Source organism: Oryza glaberrima, chromosome 7 (assembly GCF_000147395.1).
Source record: "Oryza glaberrima chromosome 7, OglaRS2, whole genome shotgun sequence".
Lineage (NCBI taxonomy): Eukaryota > Viridiplantae > Streptophyta > Magnoliopsida > Poales > Poaceae > Oryza > Oryza glaberrima.
The window spans coordinates 16,363,284-16,378,820 of record NC_068332.1 but is presented as its reverse complement, the minus strand read 5'-3'; positions in this window follow the sequence as shown (position 1 = coordinate 16,378,820).

Sequence of the window (15,537 nt, the reverse complement as noted above, 5' to 3'; positions counted from 1 at the left end):
GATGATCATATTCACCACCAAGCCACGGTCGTCCTTGTCCCTTTTGCGTTCCATACTCAACTCATCTTGCCGAACAAATTTTCTTTTGACGCCATCGCGTTTGATCCATTGTAGCAACGGGAACACCGCCGTGCCATCGTCGTCCTGGAGCGTGCTCTGGAGTGCCGCCGCTTCAGCAGCGTCGATGTCCGGTTCCTCACCCATCCTGGAGCAAGCCACCGCGCCATCAGCTCCTCCTTGAGGTCCTCTTTAAAACCCCTCAAGAACCGAGAAGATTGGAGCATCAAGGAGGGAGATCGACATTGTCTTCTCCAACTTTGGCTACCGGCGTCAATCTTCGATTCCCTCCGCTCCGGTGACCCCCTCGTTGATTCTTTGCGCATGCACCATCCCTGGGACCTAACCAACCTCATGGATGCACATGCATGGCTTCACATTGAATGGAATGAGTTGGCGTCATCTCGCCGAAGCTCGGAGCCGCCACTGAGACATTTTCTTGATCGCTGCCATCAACCAAGCCCCATGGCCTTTGCTCGGCCTCGCCCTGTCCCACACCGTCGTCGCCAACTTGTTCCACTGCATCCCCGACAGGTCGACGCCCTTATCAGCAACGACGATGACCACCTCGCTGCGCTCGACCATCTCCACCGGCGGCACAAAACGAAGGAGAGAAAGAAAGAGAAGAGATGGACCTTCCATTGGCCCTAAGGGCATTTCTGTCTAATCACCATAAAGAAGAGGCAAAATGATTTCGGAATTAAGAGAAAATGAGAAAATGGCAATCCGGCGAGTTGCGTGGCCTTGATATTGGCATTTTATCGGATCACGTTTTGAAGATGGCATTCTAGCGAAACCGTGTTTTGAAGATGGGTAAATGTCCATTTTCTTGATGAGGGATCCCTCGCCCACTACGGTAATGATGGGCAACAGACCGCCTGATCCGATCCCCGGCCGGCCGCCGGCGGCTGCTTCAGAGAGATCCCCCAAGGCATGCGCGTGCTGGCAGGATCACAGCCGCAACTGGCGCTCGCCCGCGCCGCAGCCACAATCACCCGACGACCGCCATTGCTGCCTTTGAGGTAAAGGCAAAACCTTGTTTACCCTCGCCGCTCTCCTCTCCCAATTTCGGTTTTTGCGCAGATGAAAGCTTTATGCACAGTATAGTGTCAAACTTAAAATTTTGACTAAACGACTTATCATACTCTTTTTATATTAGAAGAAGACAACGATGGTAGCAGTGAATCTGTCACCACTCACCAAGTATAGTTGTTTTTTTTATTTACCACCTACTTCATCATATTTTCTACCAACTATCCATGTACTTTAATGTTATAAAATAATTCCTCTAAATATATGATTCTATCATATTTCACCTGTACAATATAACACACATGGGTACAAAATTATCCCAAAAATATCACTGTTAATTTGTTTTAATCTATTGCAAAGCAGGAGTATTTGGCTAGTAATATGAAATAGAGGGAGTAACTTACTCCGTTGCATTGTAGGTTCTTTTTATCATCACTTCATTTAGTTCGACTCCGTTGTTGTATGTTTTTTATGAACGGCGTATATGTCATGCTCACCTAGTTAAATGTCATGGAGTGCTTGCTACATGTAACTCAACATGCCTGTAATTTTATATGGCAGCACAAAGCAAATAAGATTGAGAGAGTGCATTTTAGTTAGTCTTAGGAATATAATGGTTAATTATACTGTTATAGCTTATTTAGTGCTACTGTCGATCATTTCTACAAGGGTTTATGTTGAGTGTACAAGGCTTATTTGGTTCCACCTTTTGAGCCTTAGACTGATCGAACTGTTAAAATGGGAAGTTACCACGTCAACAAGATGGCTCTCAGTGTTCGTTGAGGTGTAGTTACACAATTTATCATGTTTCCCTACCTTTCGAACTTACATTAATTTTTAGTTTATCCAAATTATTTTTTTCCTCGAGTATCATAAATCGACAATCATACATGAGAGTATTCAATGATTATTGGTGGACTAAATTTGTTTTTTGATGTCATGGTCGGCATCACGTATGAGCGCAGACGGCGCGCGGCGAAGAAGGACTAGCAGCGTGTCGGATGAGAAACAGTACCGCGTGAATTGCTAGAGATTGGTTTCAGTTGTTTTGCTGTTTTGTTATCCCTTTGTTTTAGCAAGATTAGTTCAATGTAAGGCTATTTAGAGCCACGAATTTATGGTTAATCTAAGCAAGATTCAATCTACACTTCTCATCCCATTTTCTCTGCTCCCTTCCTCTGTTCTTCCCACTCGCCGTCACGGGCAGGGTAAAGAGGTTGCCGAAGCCTCGCCCTCCAGTGACCCATTCATATCCAATCTGTTCCCTTGCCGGTGCTCATAACAACTTGGTATCAGAGACCATGGCACCAGATCAATCCTCCTCCTCCACGCAGCCATCACCAGATCAATCCTCCTCCTCCACGCAGCCATCCACTGATGCCGACGCACTGGCAAAGCTTCAGGAATCCATGGCGACGGTGTTGAGCGGCATTTCGCTTTTGGCCTCCAAAAGTGACCTCGCCGATCTCAGTCGTTCTGTCGCTGTCGCAACCTCCCGCATCACCGCCTTGGAGCAGTCCTCCTCCACTTCCTCTGGTCCACGTCTGACCAGCGGTGGCCTCCTTAAATCACCACCACCACCACCACCACCACCACCACCTCCCCCACCACCCCCACAACCACCTCCGCCGCCGCATGCTAGACACGGCGCACAGCACGACGCCAACTCCGGCAACGCAGTTCCTCGCATTTACAAGCTTGAATTTCCAAAGTTCGATGGCTCCGACGATCATCTCAATTGGCTTAATCACTGTGAACAGTTCTTTCGTGCACAGCGTTCGCCGGATGGGGATCGGGTTTGGTTGGCCACATACCATCTCACCGGTGCCGCTCAGGAGTGGTATTTCCACTACGAGCAACACAAAGGGCCGCCTGATTGGGACACGTTCAAGGAGCTATGCTACGCCCAATATGGTCCACCAATCCGCAACAACCTGCTGGGTGAACTCAAGCGCCTCTCACAGTCGACCACGATGGCCACCTACCAGCAGCGCTTCCTCGCCTTGTCCAGCCGTGTGACGGATCTCCTCACCGAACGGCAGCAAGTCCAACTGTTCACGGCGGGCCTCCGTGATGACATCTGCATCGACGTGGAGCTCCATCAGCCTGAAGATCTTCAGGAAGCCATGGGGTTGGCACGTGCGTATGAACACAAAGCCAACTTCAGCCCATCGCGCACCGTCAGCAAGCAGTTTGCGCGCACAGCTGCGTCGTGTCCGGCCGCTAGCGCCTCCCCGGCTCCGACAGCAGTGGCCGCCGTGCCCGACGTGAACTCTCGCCAGTTTCGTCGTCTGACACCGGCGGAACTCGCAGAGCGCCGCAAACAAGGGCTCTGTTACAACTGTGACGAGAAATTCGTCCGCGGCAACCGGTGCGCACGGCTCTTCTACATCGAGTACGACGACACGGCGGATGATCCCGATGACGACTCGTCCGACAAAGATGAGGACACCGAGCCACACATATCGCTGAACGCGATCTCGGGTGTTGATGGCGCCAACACAATGCGCTTGGCAACCTGCCTCGCGGATGAACAGGTGGTGGCCCTCGTCGACTCCGGCTCCACCCACAACTTCATCCACGCTGACCTTGCGTTCCGCCTCGGCATTCCGCTGTCGCTGGTCCGCGATGGTGTCCGTGTGGTGGTGGCAAACGGAGATCGCCTCACCAGCCCCGGCATTGCGCATGGCCTGCACCTGCGTGTTGCCGACGAGGTATTCGACGTCGACTGCTACGCGCTCCACCTTGGATGCGTAAACATCATCCTGGGCACACAGTGGTTACGCACTCTTGGACCGATACTGTGGGACTTCATCAACATGCGGATGGCAATTTGGCGCGGCTGCCGGGAGGTCATGCTATACGGCGTCCTCGACGAACGCCCCGCGTCCACTTGCGCTGCGATCCACGCCGACGATCTCCTTCCGTCCCTATTGGCGGAATTCGACGACCTCTTCGCGCTTCCAACCGGTTTTCCGCCGGCCCGAACCGTCGACCACCGCATTCACCTCAAGACTGGTGTGTCCCCTGTCGCGGTTCGGCCATACCGCTATCCCCAGCTACAGAAGGACGAGCTGGAGAAGCAATGTGCTGAGATGCTGGCCCAGGGCATCATCTGTCCCAACACATCCCCGTTCTCGTCGCCAGTCCTACTCGTCCGCAAGCACGACGGTTCTTGGCGCTTCTGCGTGGACTACTGCGCGCTCAACACGGTCACCGCCAAGGACAAATTTCCCATTCCGGTCATCGACGAGTTACTCAACGAGCTCCACGGCGCGCACTTCTTCTCCAAGTTGGACCTTCGTTCGGGGTACCATCAAGTCCTCATGCACGCCGATGATGTCCACAAGACGGTGTTCCGCAGTCACCAGGGCCACTTTGAGTTCTTGGTCATGCCATTCGGCCTAACGAACGAACCCGCGACGTTCCAGGCCCTAACGAACACTGTCCTCGCGCCGTTCTTACGAAGGTTCATCCTTGTGTTTTTCGACGACATTCTAATTTACAGCAGGACATGGGCCGAACACCTTCAGCACATCCGGGTAGTGCTCACCATCGTCCGTGCCAACAACCTTGTCCTCAAGTGCTCGAAGTGCCACTTCAGTGAACGCCAGATCAGCTACTTGGGTCACGTCGTCTCTGCCGACGGAGTGGCCATGGACGCGTAGAAGGTTTGCACGGTGGCCGACTGGCCGCATCCGCGTTCTGTTCGCGCCATACGCGGGTTTCTCGGCCTCGTCGCATACTACCGCAAGTTCATCCGTAACTATGGCACGATCGCGGCTCCTCTGACGGCCCTCCTCAAGCGCGACGCATTCCAGTGGACGCCGGATGCAGCCCGCGCCTTCACCGAGCTCAAGCAAGCCCTATCGACGCGCCCGTACTGCAACTGCCGGACTTCGCCCTGTCGTTCGTCATCAAATGCGACGCGTCGGGGTCCGGCATCGGCGCCGTTCTGCACCAGGGGGCGGGTCCGCTCGCTTTCTTCAGCCGGGCACTCGCGCCATGCCACGCCGGACTCGCTGCCTACGAGCGGGAACTGATTGGCCTCGTCCAAGCGATCCGCCATTGGCGCGCGTACCTGTGGGAGAGGGCGTTCCTCGTCCGCACCGACCACTACAGCTTGAAATTTCTCCTGGATCAGCGCCTCTCGACAATTCCACAACATCGATGGGTAAGCAAGTTGATTGGCTTTGATTTCACTGTGGAATATCGCCCAGGGCGCATGAACGTTGTGGCCGACGCCCTATCGTGTCGCACAGAAGACGCCGAACTCGCCGCCCTGGCGCTCTCCGGCCCAACATTCTCGGTATTCGACGACCTTCGGAATGAGGTGGCTACCGACGGCGACCTCATCAAGATCGCCGCCGACATCACCAGCGGCAAGCTGAGCGCACCTTGGGCACTCCGCGATGGCCTCATCCTCCGGGACGACCGCGTCTACGTCGCGTCTTCCCCGACACTGCCGGCATTGCTCGCTCATGCCCACACCGACCACGAAGGAGTCGAATGCACACTCCACCGATTCCGGGCGGACTTCTTCACGCCCCACGCTAAGCAAGCTGTCCAGGAGTTCGTACGCACGTGCGCCACTTGCCAGCGGAACAAGACCGAACACCTGCACCCGGCGGTCCTACTCCAGTCGCTTCCGGTGTCGACGCATGTCTGGGAAGACATCGCCATGGATTTTATCGAAGGTCTTCCTCGCGTGCACGGCAAGACTGTGATCTTCACCGTCGTCGACCGCCTCTCCAAGTACGCCCATTTCATTCCGCTCGGGCACCCCTACACAGCGACGACTGTGGTGCGTGCCTTCTTCGATGAGGTGGTCCGCCTCCATGGCATCCCAAGCTCAATCGTCAGCGATCGCGACCCGGTCTTCACCAGCTCATTCTGGATGGAGCTCTTCCGCCTGGCGAATGTCAAGCTCAACTTGAGCTCAGCCTTCCACCCCAGAGCGACGGCCAGTCGGAGGCGGCCAACCGCGTCGTCGGCATGTATCTACTGTGCTTGACCGGTGATCGTCCCCGGCATTGGCTACGTTGGCTGCCCTGGGCGGAATATTGCTTCAACATGGCATTCCAGAGTTCCCTGCGTTCGACGCCGTTCCAGGTTGTCTATGGCAGGCCGCCTCCAGCGCTACGGGAATATGACCGAGGCTCGGCACGCGTCCGTGCAGTCGACCAAGCCCTCATCGAGCGTGATGAATTTTTGGGGGAAATCAGGGAGCGTCTACTCCAAGCACAAGACTACTCCAAGCTATACTACGACGACAAGCATCGGGACCTCGCGTTCCAGGTTGGCGACTGGGCGTGGGTGCGCCTTCTTCACCGTCAGGTTGCGTCCCTGCCCGGGTTCCGTCGTGGCAAGCTGGCGCTAAAATATTACGGGCCGTACCAGGTCAGCGACCGCATAGGCGATGTGGCTTATTGTCTCAAGCTACCGGCCGGCGCACGGATCCACGACGTCTTCCACGTTGGCCTGCTCAAGGAATTCAAGGCTACACCGCCGGACCAACCGCCTGCTCTGCTTGCATTGTCCAATGGCGGTGTTTTGCCAATGCCGGCGAAAGCTGTTCGTGCTCATTTGGCACGCGGTGTGCGTCAGGTTCTCATCCAGTAGGAAGGCAAGCCGGCTGCAGACGCGACATGGGAAGACGAGGCAGAATTCAGGCACATGTATCCTGCGTTCCAGCTCGAGGACGAGCTGTTTGCGAAGGAGGGGAGAGATGTCATGGTCGGCATCACGTATGAGCGCAGACGGCGCGCGGCGAAGAAGGACGAGCAGCGTGTCGGATGAGAAATAGTACCGCGCGAATTGCTAGCGATTGGTTTCAGTTTGTTTTGCTGTTTTGTTATCCCTTTGTTTTAGCAAGATTAGTTCAATGTAAGGCTATTTAGAGCCACGAATTTATGGTTAATCTAAGCAAGATTCAATCTACACTTCTCATCCTATTTTCTCTGCTCTCTTCCTCTGTTCTTCCCACTCGCCGTCATGGGCAGGGTAAAGAGGCTGCCGAAGCCTCGCCCTCCAGTGACCCATTCATATCCAATCCGTTCCCTTGCCAGTGCTCATAACATTTCATGTTTGTGTTCTTGGCGGTTCATGACTTGCACCAATTTAATTCATATATAGTACCAGTTGGTTATTTAACTTGCTTTCGTTGTATTACGCAACCTTTTTTCAACTGGTGAATAAGACTGCGAGTCATAGTAAAGTGTTTAGCAAGCTAGTTAGCGTGTGGATTGGATGTGTCATGCGTGCATCTAAATTTACTTAGCACGAGCGTGAGATTGAAAATCATGCAAATAAAACCATTTGCAATTGCACATCTACATCTCGGTTGAAACTACAAATAATAGACCGGAGGGATAAATTAAATAAATAGCCAGGAAGAGTATGCCATAGATTCTGAAGTACAACTTGCAGTATTATTGCGCAGAATCTCAACTAGAATTTGTTACTGCGCATGCAGTACAAATTTGGTGTTAGATTAATGGGCTAGGCCCAATTAAATCCTAATAAATTCCAATGGCCCACATTTAATGCAATGGGTAATAATACCACCTTGAAAATCTAAAGTAATAGAGAGGCTCTGTTGACCGGTTGAGATGGAGCTAGTAGAGAGTCTCTATTCACCGGTTGAGATGGTGGGCGGACAGCCACACGCATGCGCGCGCGCTCCGAGCTGGCTAGGCCGAGGTAGGCTGCTTCTCTCTCTCATAAATTTTGCAATGGAGGAGAATTGAATCCAGAGCAATTGATACGATATCAATACGGGTGCGATTACTCCTGTAACTCGTAAATTCTGCAACGGACGAGAATTGAGTCCATCGCAATTGATACTATTTCAATCAATTGATACGATTTCAATACATGCGTGATTACTCCTGTAACTCGTAAATTTTGCAATGGACTCTTGTAAATTTTGCAACGGACGAGAATTGAATCCAGCGCAATTGATACGATTTCAATACGGGTGTGATTACTCCTGTAACTCGTAAATTTTGCAATGGACGAGAATTGAATCCAGCACAATTGATACGATTTCAATACGGGCGTGATTACTCCTATAACAAACAAATCAATCTCGACTTAAATCGGATTGATTCCGTTGTTACTGCAGTAACGATTCTCCCTCCCGTACGCTATAAAAGGCGACCACCAAGGCAGACAGAAGACACAGCTTGCTGGCCTCTGCTCTCCTCCTCTCGCACTCAGATCTTCCTCAGATCTTCCTTGGAAACTCCTTGTGCCTCTGTTCCTATGCTAGCTATTGATTCCCCGGTTCTGTCCACCTGCGTGCACAGGTGACAGGATGAGCAGGCCTCCGGAACTCCGTCCGCTTGTGTACCTGCACGGGTAGGCGGACTATCAAGTTTTTGGGGAGCGTGCCTGCTTTGCTTTTATTCTTCTGCATCGCGATGGCTTCCATTGGCAATGGCGCACTAGGAGCTGGAGCCTGGAGGGAACAGTGCCACTCCTGGAGGAGGGAACGGCGGCGCTACAGGAGACAACAACAATGAAGGCAATACAAATGCCTTAACCTCCACTGCACCGTTTTTTGGGTATATGGTTCTATCTCTAATTGATGTTCTTCTTGTTATTTACATATTGATCATGCTATCCTTAGGATTACAATCCTATGTGAATGTTGATGATGCTTATGTTATAAAAAGCATGCCCATATTTCTGTTAAGCACCACCACTAGATCACTTACTATTTGTGAATGTCATGTTTATTATCTTCTTATTTTGGATTAAAATATGCCCAATTATGACCAAATACCCAACAATTGGTTGGAACTTGTTGTAAATTTAAATCGTTTTTCTAAAAGATGCTGCAAGATCTGGCATTCTAACTAGATCTCAGCATCTCGGAGGTTCCTGGAATTTATGCGGATGGAGAGCCTGGACAAAAGCAGCATGGCTTAATCGTATACACAGTAGACAGCCAAAGAACATTCCATCCAAAAGATTTACATTGCAATGTTCATTGGTAACTAGCATTTCTGTAATCGAGACACACTTGGTGATGCGTGGATTTGTTGTTGGCTACAAAAATTGGTCACACCATGGAGAGATCCCAAGCTGCCACACGAGTTCCCAATCAAGAGACACACGATGAAGTGTTCGAGGGTTGGAATTTCGTGGTAGTAGAAGAATCCGTTGATAATGAGTTGGATGATGATGTTGGGGCGACGATGGTCATCACACAATTGATGATGTCGATGATGGTCATGTCACGGTAGATGATGCCGATGGAAGAGATATTGCGTCATGCTGAACCTGAAGTTGTGGCTGGGTCTGCTCGTGGTTTGGATAATTTCGATGTATTACAAAAGGCAGCGAAGAAACTTTTGCACGATGAGGCAAAGGGTTGTGGCAATGATTTCACATTATTGCATACAATGCTTGAACCTAAGATTGAAAGCCAGAAACGGTTGGTCCGACAATAGTTTTAACAATTTATTGGTCCTGTTGAAAGAATTGTTTCCGGAGCCCAACTCCATGCCAACCAACACCTATGAAGCGAAGAGGCTGCATCTTTATTGGCCTTTAATCTCTGGCGGGCCTTTGGACCACCAGTGAAAACCTGTTTTGGCCGCCATAAAAAACCTTTTTTTAGTAGTGATACAATCCTTAGCTATTGTCCAACAGAGCATATTAGTGAAACCGATAAGCATAATATAACGCCCAAGACCCAAAAAGGTACTGGTTCAACTTATCCAGTTAAACCACACCTACACTATTAACTCTCTCACGTTTTCATCCTCGCTTCACAAAAAGGTTCGAACCGGAGTTAATAGTCCTGAGGCTCCCATATTTATAAGCTAGTGCTGCTCTAGCTGAACTAGCGAGGTGGGTCTAAATTTTCTACAGTACCGCGATGTTACAGTGCAGCACAGTACCGGGCTGCTGCTTTGCTATTTTTCTTTTTCCTCTAATTATTTGCGGGGCGTCACACATAACATAATAAATTCTTACAAAAGCGATATGAGGCTTGGTTTTGCGGTGGAAAACTCTATACGTACGAACAAATTTGTTATGAAATAGGTACGAAGAGCGACCATGGGCTGCTTCCTTAGCCTGTATGTTGTAATCTTCTCATTAGTATTTAAGCCCATAACTAATAAAGGCCACAACTTTCAGCATGATGCAATATCTCTTTCATTATGACGCAATATCTCTTCAGGTTCAGCATGCCTCATTCTTCATATCCTCCTCCTCCTGATCCTCCTGCACAATTTTCGCCTAGGAGCAAACATGTATGTTAGAGACACGCACAACAACACTAAACAAGATGGAAAGTAGAATGAACTCGATGTGGATTGGGCTCCGGAGCACCCATTACGGAGACACGGACTCACCGGGAGACTCATCCCAGCTGACTGCTGCGCCCGAAGCATAGTACCTGATCACCTTGCCCTCATGCTCCAGCACAAAGCCGCCATTTCCAATGGGGCACACATGCTGGAAGAACACACGGTAGTCTTCTTTGATGTTGGGGCCGTGACAATGCAATGCAGGCTCCCTAGACAAGCTCTCCTCCTTCATCCGGCAGCACTTGCGCATCCAGCCCCGCCATGGGAGGAGATGGAGGCGCTATCGTTTGTCGGGGGCTTCTCATACTGTAGGTTGTAGGAAGGGTTGGCGCTGTCGGCAGGGATGCGGACACTGTAGGAATGGCCTTCCTCGCGGACGTTGGGCAGCCAGCGGCTGCGGCGGTGGCCAGTGGAGCAGGCACAACGGATTGACATTTGGCATCTCTAAGGGCATGAGCAATGTATATGGCCCAAGTTGTCCTTAAGGTGGGCCCTGTTGATGCGAAAAACACACACTGGTCTAGGAGATCTGCTTAGCTTCAGTGCAGGTCCAAATCTTGATGAGATACGGGCGTGCTAGTCAGTTTGACCATGCAACTGACAAGATATACAAATTGAAGATCAATGAGCCGATCGGCTGACAAGCTGATGGAGTAATTCTAGCCGATGCCGATACCAGCTGATGTCGATAAGGTTTTGATCAGTCGGCTATATGTCCAATGCAGATAATGATATAAAGGCGATCGGCTGATGATAATCAATATAACAATAATATAATCCAGTATAAACCAATTGGCTAGCAATATAATATAATAAAAGAAACACTAATCCGAAGGTTAAAGCATACATCGGCTGGAGGTCCGATGTCATAAAATCCACAAGATTAGATTAAGCAGTAAAACCTTTATTGCCATCGGCTAAATCCAATATGTATGCAATCCCACTACATGTTTCATAGCATACCCGAAAACTACTTTTATAACTACGCAATTACGGAGTAGCGTTTAGCAGTCCCTAAGTAAGCTACTACACATGTTGGGAACCATGATAATATCAGGTCTAAGGATTCAACACCAATACTAAATGAGATCACTGATGACACAACACATATGGCTCTTACAGTGTCTCATGTTGGGTCTATCCAACAACATGTTCACCAACATGTGTCCACATTATTAATTTGGTATCTCTATACCATGATTCATGAGACATGATCATCAATTAATACATGTGCTAATCATATAAACATATTTGTTCCACATATGTTATTTGATCAGGGATCCTTTAGAAATAGTAACAAACAACATAAAGAGTCTCATGAAAGAATCACATATTCATTAACCAATAATGAGTTATCTATTTCAAGGAACAATGTCGGATAAATATGTAAACATAGTATGTGATACAATCATCTCTATGATTGGGCATATCACTAACACTGACATCATCAGAGAAGTACAATCTTGAAGCAATCCCTGGACTCTAAGAGTCTAACGGTCGCTGCCATGGCGGTTTGAACTTTCTTTGCTTGTACACTTGGAAAACCAACAGATCCTAACCGTAAAGCATCCAATATGTCAGGATCTAGCACCCTTTTGCACGGCTGTTGCGGTGTTAATGTCTATACATGAGGAGTATATAGTGTTCCATTGTGTCCCTTGCAGAAGAAAAGGTTAAATAGCGCGCACCAGTTTATTGCGTGCAGATTAGAATTTCTTGAATTGCTCCTATCTCGGCATTTTTTTGTGCAATTCGAGTGTAAGATACTCAGAATAAAGGAGCTACCGTAATAGCCACATGCGTTAAGTATAGACCAATATGCCTTTTGAATGTCAGTTTTAAAATCATAACAAAAGTGATGATGAATAGGATCAATGACATTATGGCTTACATCATCTCCAAATATCAAACTGCCTTCTTGAAGAGTCGTTTCATCATGAAGGGTGTTGTTATTTTACATGAGATTCTTAACTCAGTGCATCAAAACAAACAAATTGGGATTTTATTCAAAGTAGACTTTGAAAAGCATATGACAAGGTGAATTGGACCTTCATTTATAGAATGCTTCATGCTAAGGGATTTCATGATAAATGGTGTGATTGGACCATGAAAGTGATCACAGGAGGGTAAGTGGCTGTTAAGGTTAATGATCAAATTAGGCCTTATTTCAAGACACATAAAGGATTGAGACAAGGGGATCCTTTATCCCCTTTGCTTTTCAATCTAGCTGCTGAAGCTTTGACAGTGCTGGTTCAGAGAGCTGTGAATAATGAGTTGATAGAGGGGTTGGGGATAAATGATGATAACAAGGTTGCAATTTTGCAATACACTGATGACACGATTTTCTTGCTGTCAGATGATCTTGAACAAGCTAAACATCTTAAATACTAGCTGTGTCTGTTTGAACAGCTCTCTGGTCTCAAAATAAATTTCAACAAAAGTGAAGTGTTTTGTTTCGGGGAGGCTAAGGAGAAGCAATCCCTGTACAGTTAGATTTTCACCTGTAAAGGTCGAGAGCTTCCCATGACCTATTTAGGTATCCCCATTGACAAAAAAAAGAATTCTGAACAAAGACTGGAAGATGGCTGAAAATAAAATGGAACACAACTTAGGATGTTGGCAAGGCAAAATCCAGTCTATTGGGGGGAGACTGGTGCTAATCAATTCAAGCCTAACCAATGTCCCTTTGTATATGATCTCTTTCTACAGACTTCCACAGGGTGTTGGGGATAGGATGGACTATTTTAAAAGGAGGCTCTCGTGGCAAGAAGATTAGGGTATTAGAAATTTTCACCTTGTTCAGTGGCTTCTGGTTTGCTCACCTAGAGATCGGGGGGGTCTGGGGGTACTGGATCTAGATATAATGAATAAAGCCATGTTAGGAAAATGGGTGTGGAGAATTGAAAATGAGGATGTGTGGTGGCAAGATATTCTAAGAGAGAAATACCTGAAAGGAAAACCTTTATCTGCAGTAAAAAAGAAACCTGGTATCTCACATTTTTGGCAGGGCATCATGGAGATTAAAGATCTGTTTTACAAACATGTTACAAAAATTGTGGGCAATGGGAAAGATACTCTCTTCTGGGAGGACAGCTGGATAGGAGTAGACCTTTGTGTGACCAATTTCCTGACCTTTATAATATGAGCAATTCTACGGTCCTTGAGTAGGTACCATGAGGTACCAAAATTTTAGTGTAAATTTTGGTACCTCATCGTACTTAGATACCATGAGGTATCAAATTTATAATAGAAAAAATGGTACTTCATAGTACCTCCTCAAGGACCATAAAATTGCTCTTATAATATAGTTGTGAAAAAAAAATGGTGACAATTGCAAATATTAACCAAAAGGGGATTGATAGCATTAGCATAGTGAAAAACTTAGGGACTGGAACAAAATCAAGGCTGGTTGGGACTCCCTGGTTATCAATGCACATTGTAGAGATAAAGTTTGGTGGGAACTTAGTATTAGTAAAGATGGCAAGTTCAGTGTGAGAACTTTTTATAAAGCTCTCAAAATGAAACAGGTGGTGTTCCCTTTTAAGAAAGTCTGGAAATTCAAAATACCTTTGAAAATTAAGATTTTTATTTGGTTGTTTGCTAAGAACAAGATTCTGACTAAAGATAACTTGTTTAAAAAAGGTTGGAGGAAGGGTGATAAAAAATGCCAATTCTGTCATTTGGAAGAAACTGTACAACATTTGTTTTTTGAATGTCCTGTGGCTAAATTGTTACGGAATGTTGTTTGTTGTGCTCTCAACATAAAACCTATCCTTAATTTTCAGCACTTGTTTGGACAATGGCTAAACAAAATTGACAGATTGACTGGGAATCTGGTTGTGGTTGGCCTTGCTGCTATGATCTGGGCTATTTGGAAGATTAGAAATAAAGCTTGTTTTGAAAAAAAAACTTCCAGATGATCCTACTGATCTGATCTTTCTCGCTTGTTATTGGGTTGAAACCTGGACAACTTTGCAGAAACAGGAAACAAGCCGAAGAAACTTGCTACTGGGGGCCAGGCTCATAATGCGAGTTGCAAGTGAAGTTTATCAATCAAGGTTTGGCTGGAGACCCAACGTTAAGAGGCTGGAGATCTGAAGATGAAGAAGAAGACTGTGCTGGCGCGTCTGAACTTTTTTCATTTCTGTTTCCCCTCTGTGCATTGTGATACTTGTTTTGTGCTGTTTCAACATCATCTGCGTAGGAAAGCCAATTCTCTTTAGATTGCAAGTTGCAACGGTGCCATTGTACGGATAGCAAATTATGTGCACCAATAACAAATTTACAATCAGGACCATCATCCCTCCACATTTGGAAATGAAAATTGGAAACTCTTTTAAGGCAGAACCTTTCAGAAGATCTTTTTTTTTTTTTGGCCAAAACACACATCCACCTGAAGCCCACAAGAGAGGTAAAAACTGGAAAGTGTGAAATCATTGTCATGATTAATATTTGTGATGAACAATTGGCTATGCAAATGATTTAATCAATGAATTGGTTTGAAAAGATGTGTGGATGTTGGTGTGAGTGCATGTAACTAATGTGGGTCAGGTTGTGATATCTATGCTCAGAAACGGTTGTTTTATCTGATTGTGTGCAGGTGACTTGAGGTCAGCCTTGGTCAATGGTGAGGACCGGGACTATGTTCAGGGAGGAATAGAGGTCTAGTGCGGTCGGGATACCATGTGAGAAGGTGACTAGAGTCAGGATTTTTGGAGGTCAATTTCAGTCAACGGTGGGGATCGGGACTAAACTCAGGGAGGAGTTGAGGTCCAGACGGTCAGGGATACCGGGTGACGAAGTTGAATACGAGATTGCACACGATGGATGGACACCGTGTGGGAGAGATCTTCGCAACGGGCTTCACGAGGTGTGCGTGCAAGCGTTGGTGTTCGCGAGGAGGAATGAGAGAAGATAGAGATGTTCATGTATGGTGGAGTGCATGGTTGCTACAGTACTTGATGTACTGTAGCGTGTAGGATACATGTACGTGTGTTGTACATGTGTGATCAGTACATGCATGTGTGTGTATGTGCTGAGATTGGTTGGGCACGTGTGTGTGGCCGATTGGATGGAAGGCTGTCATGCATATGGGCTTGGGTGTGCGCAGGTGCTGTGCACG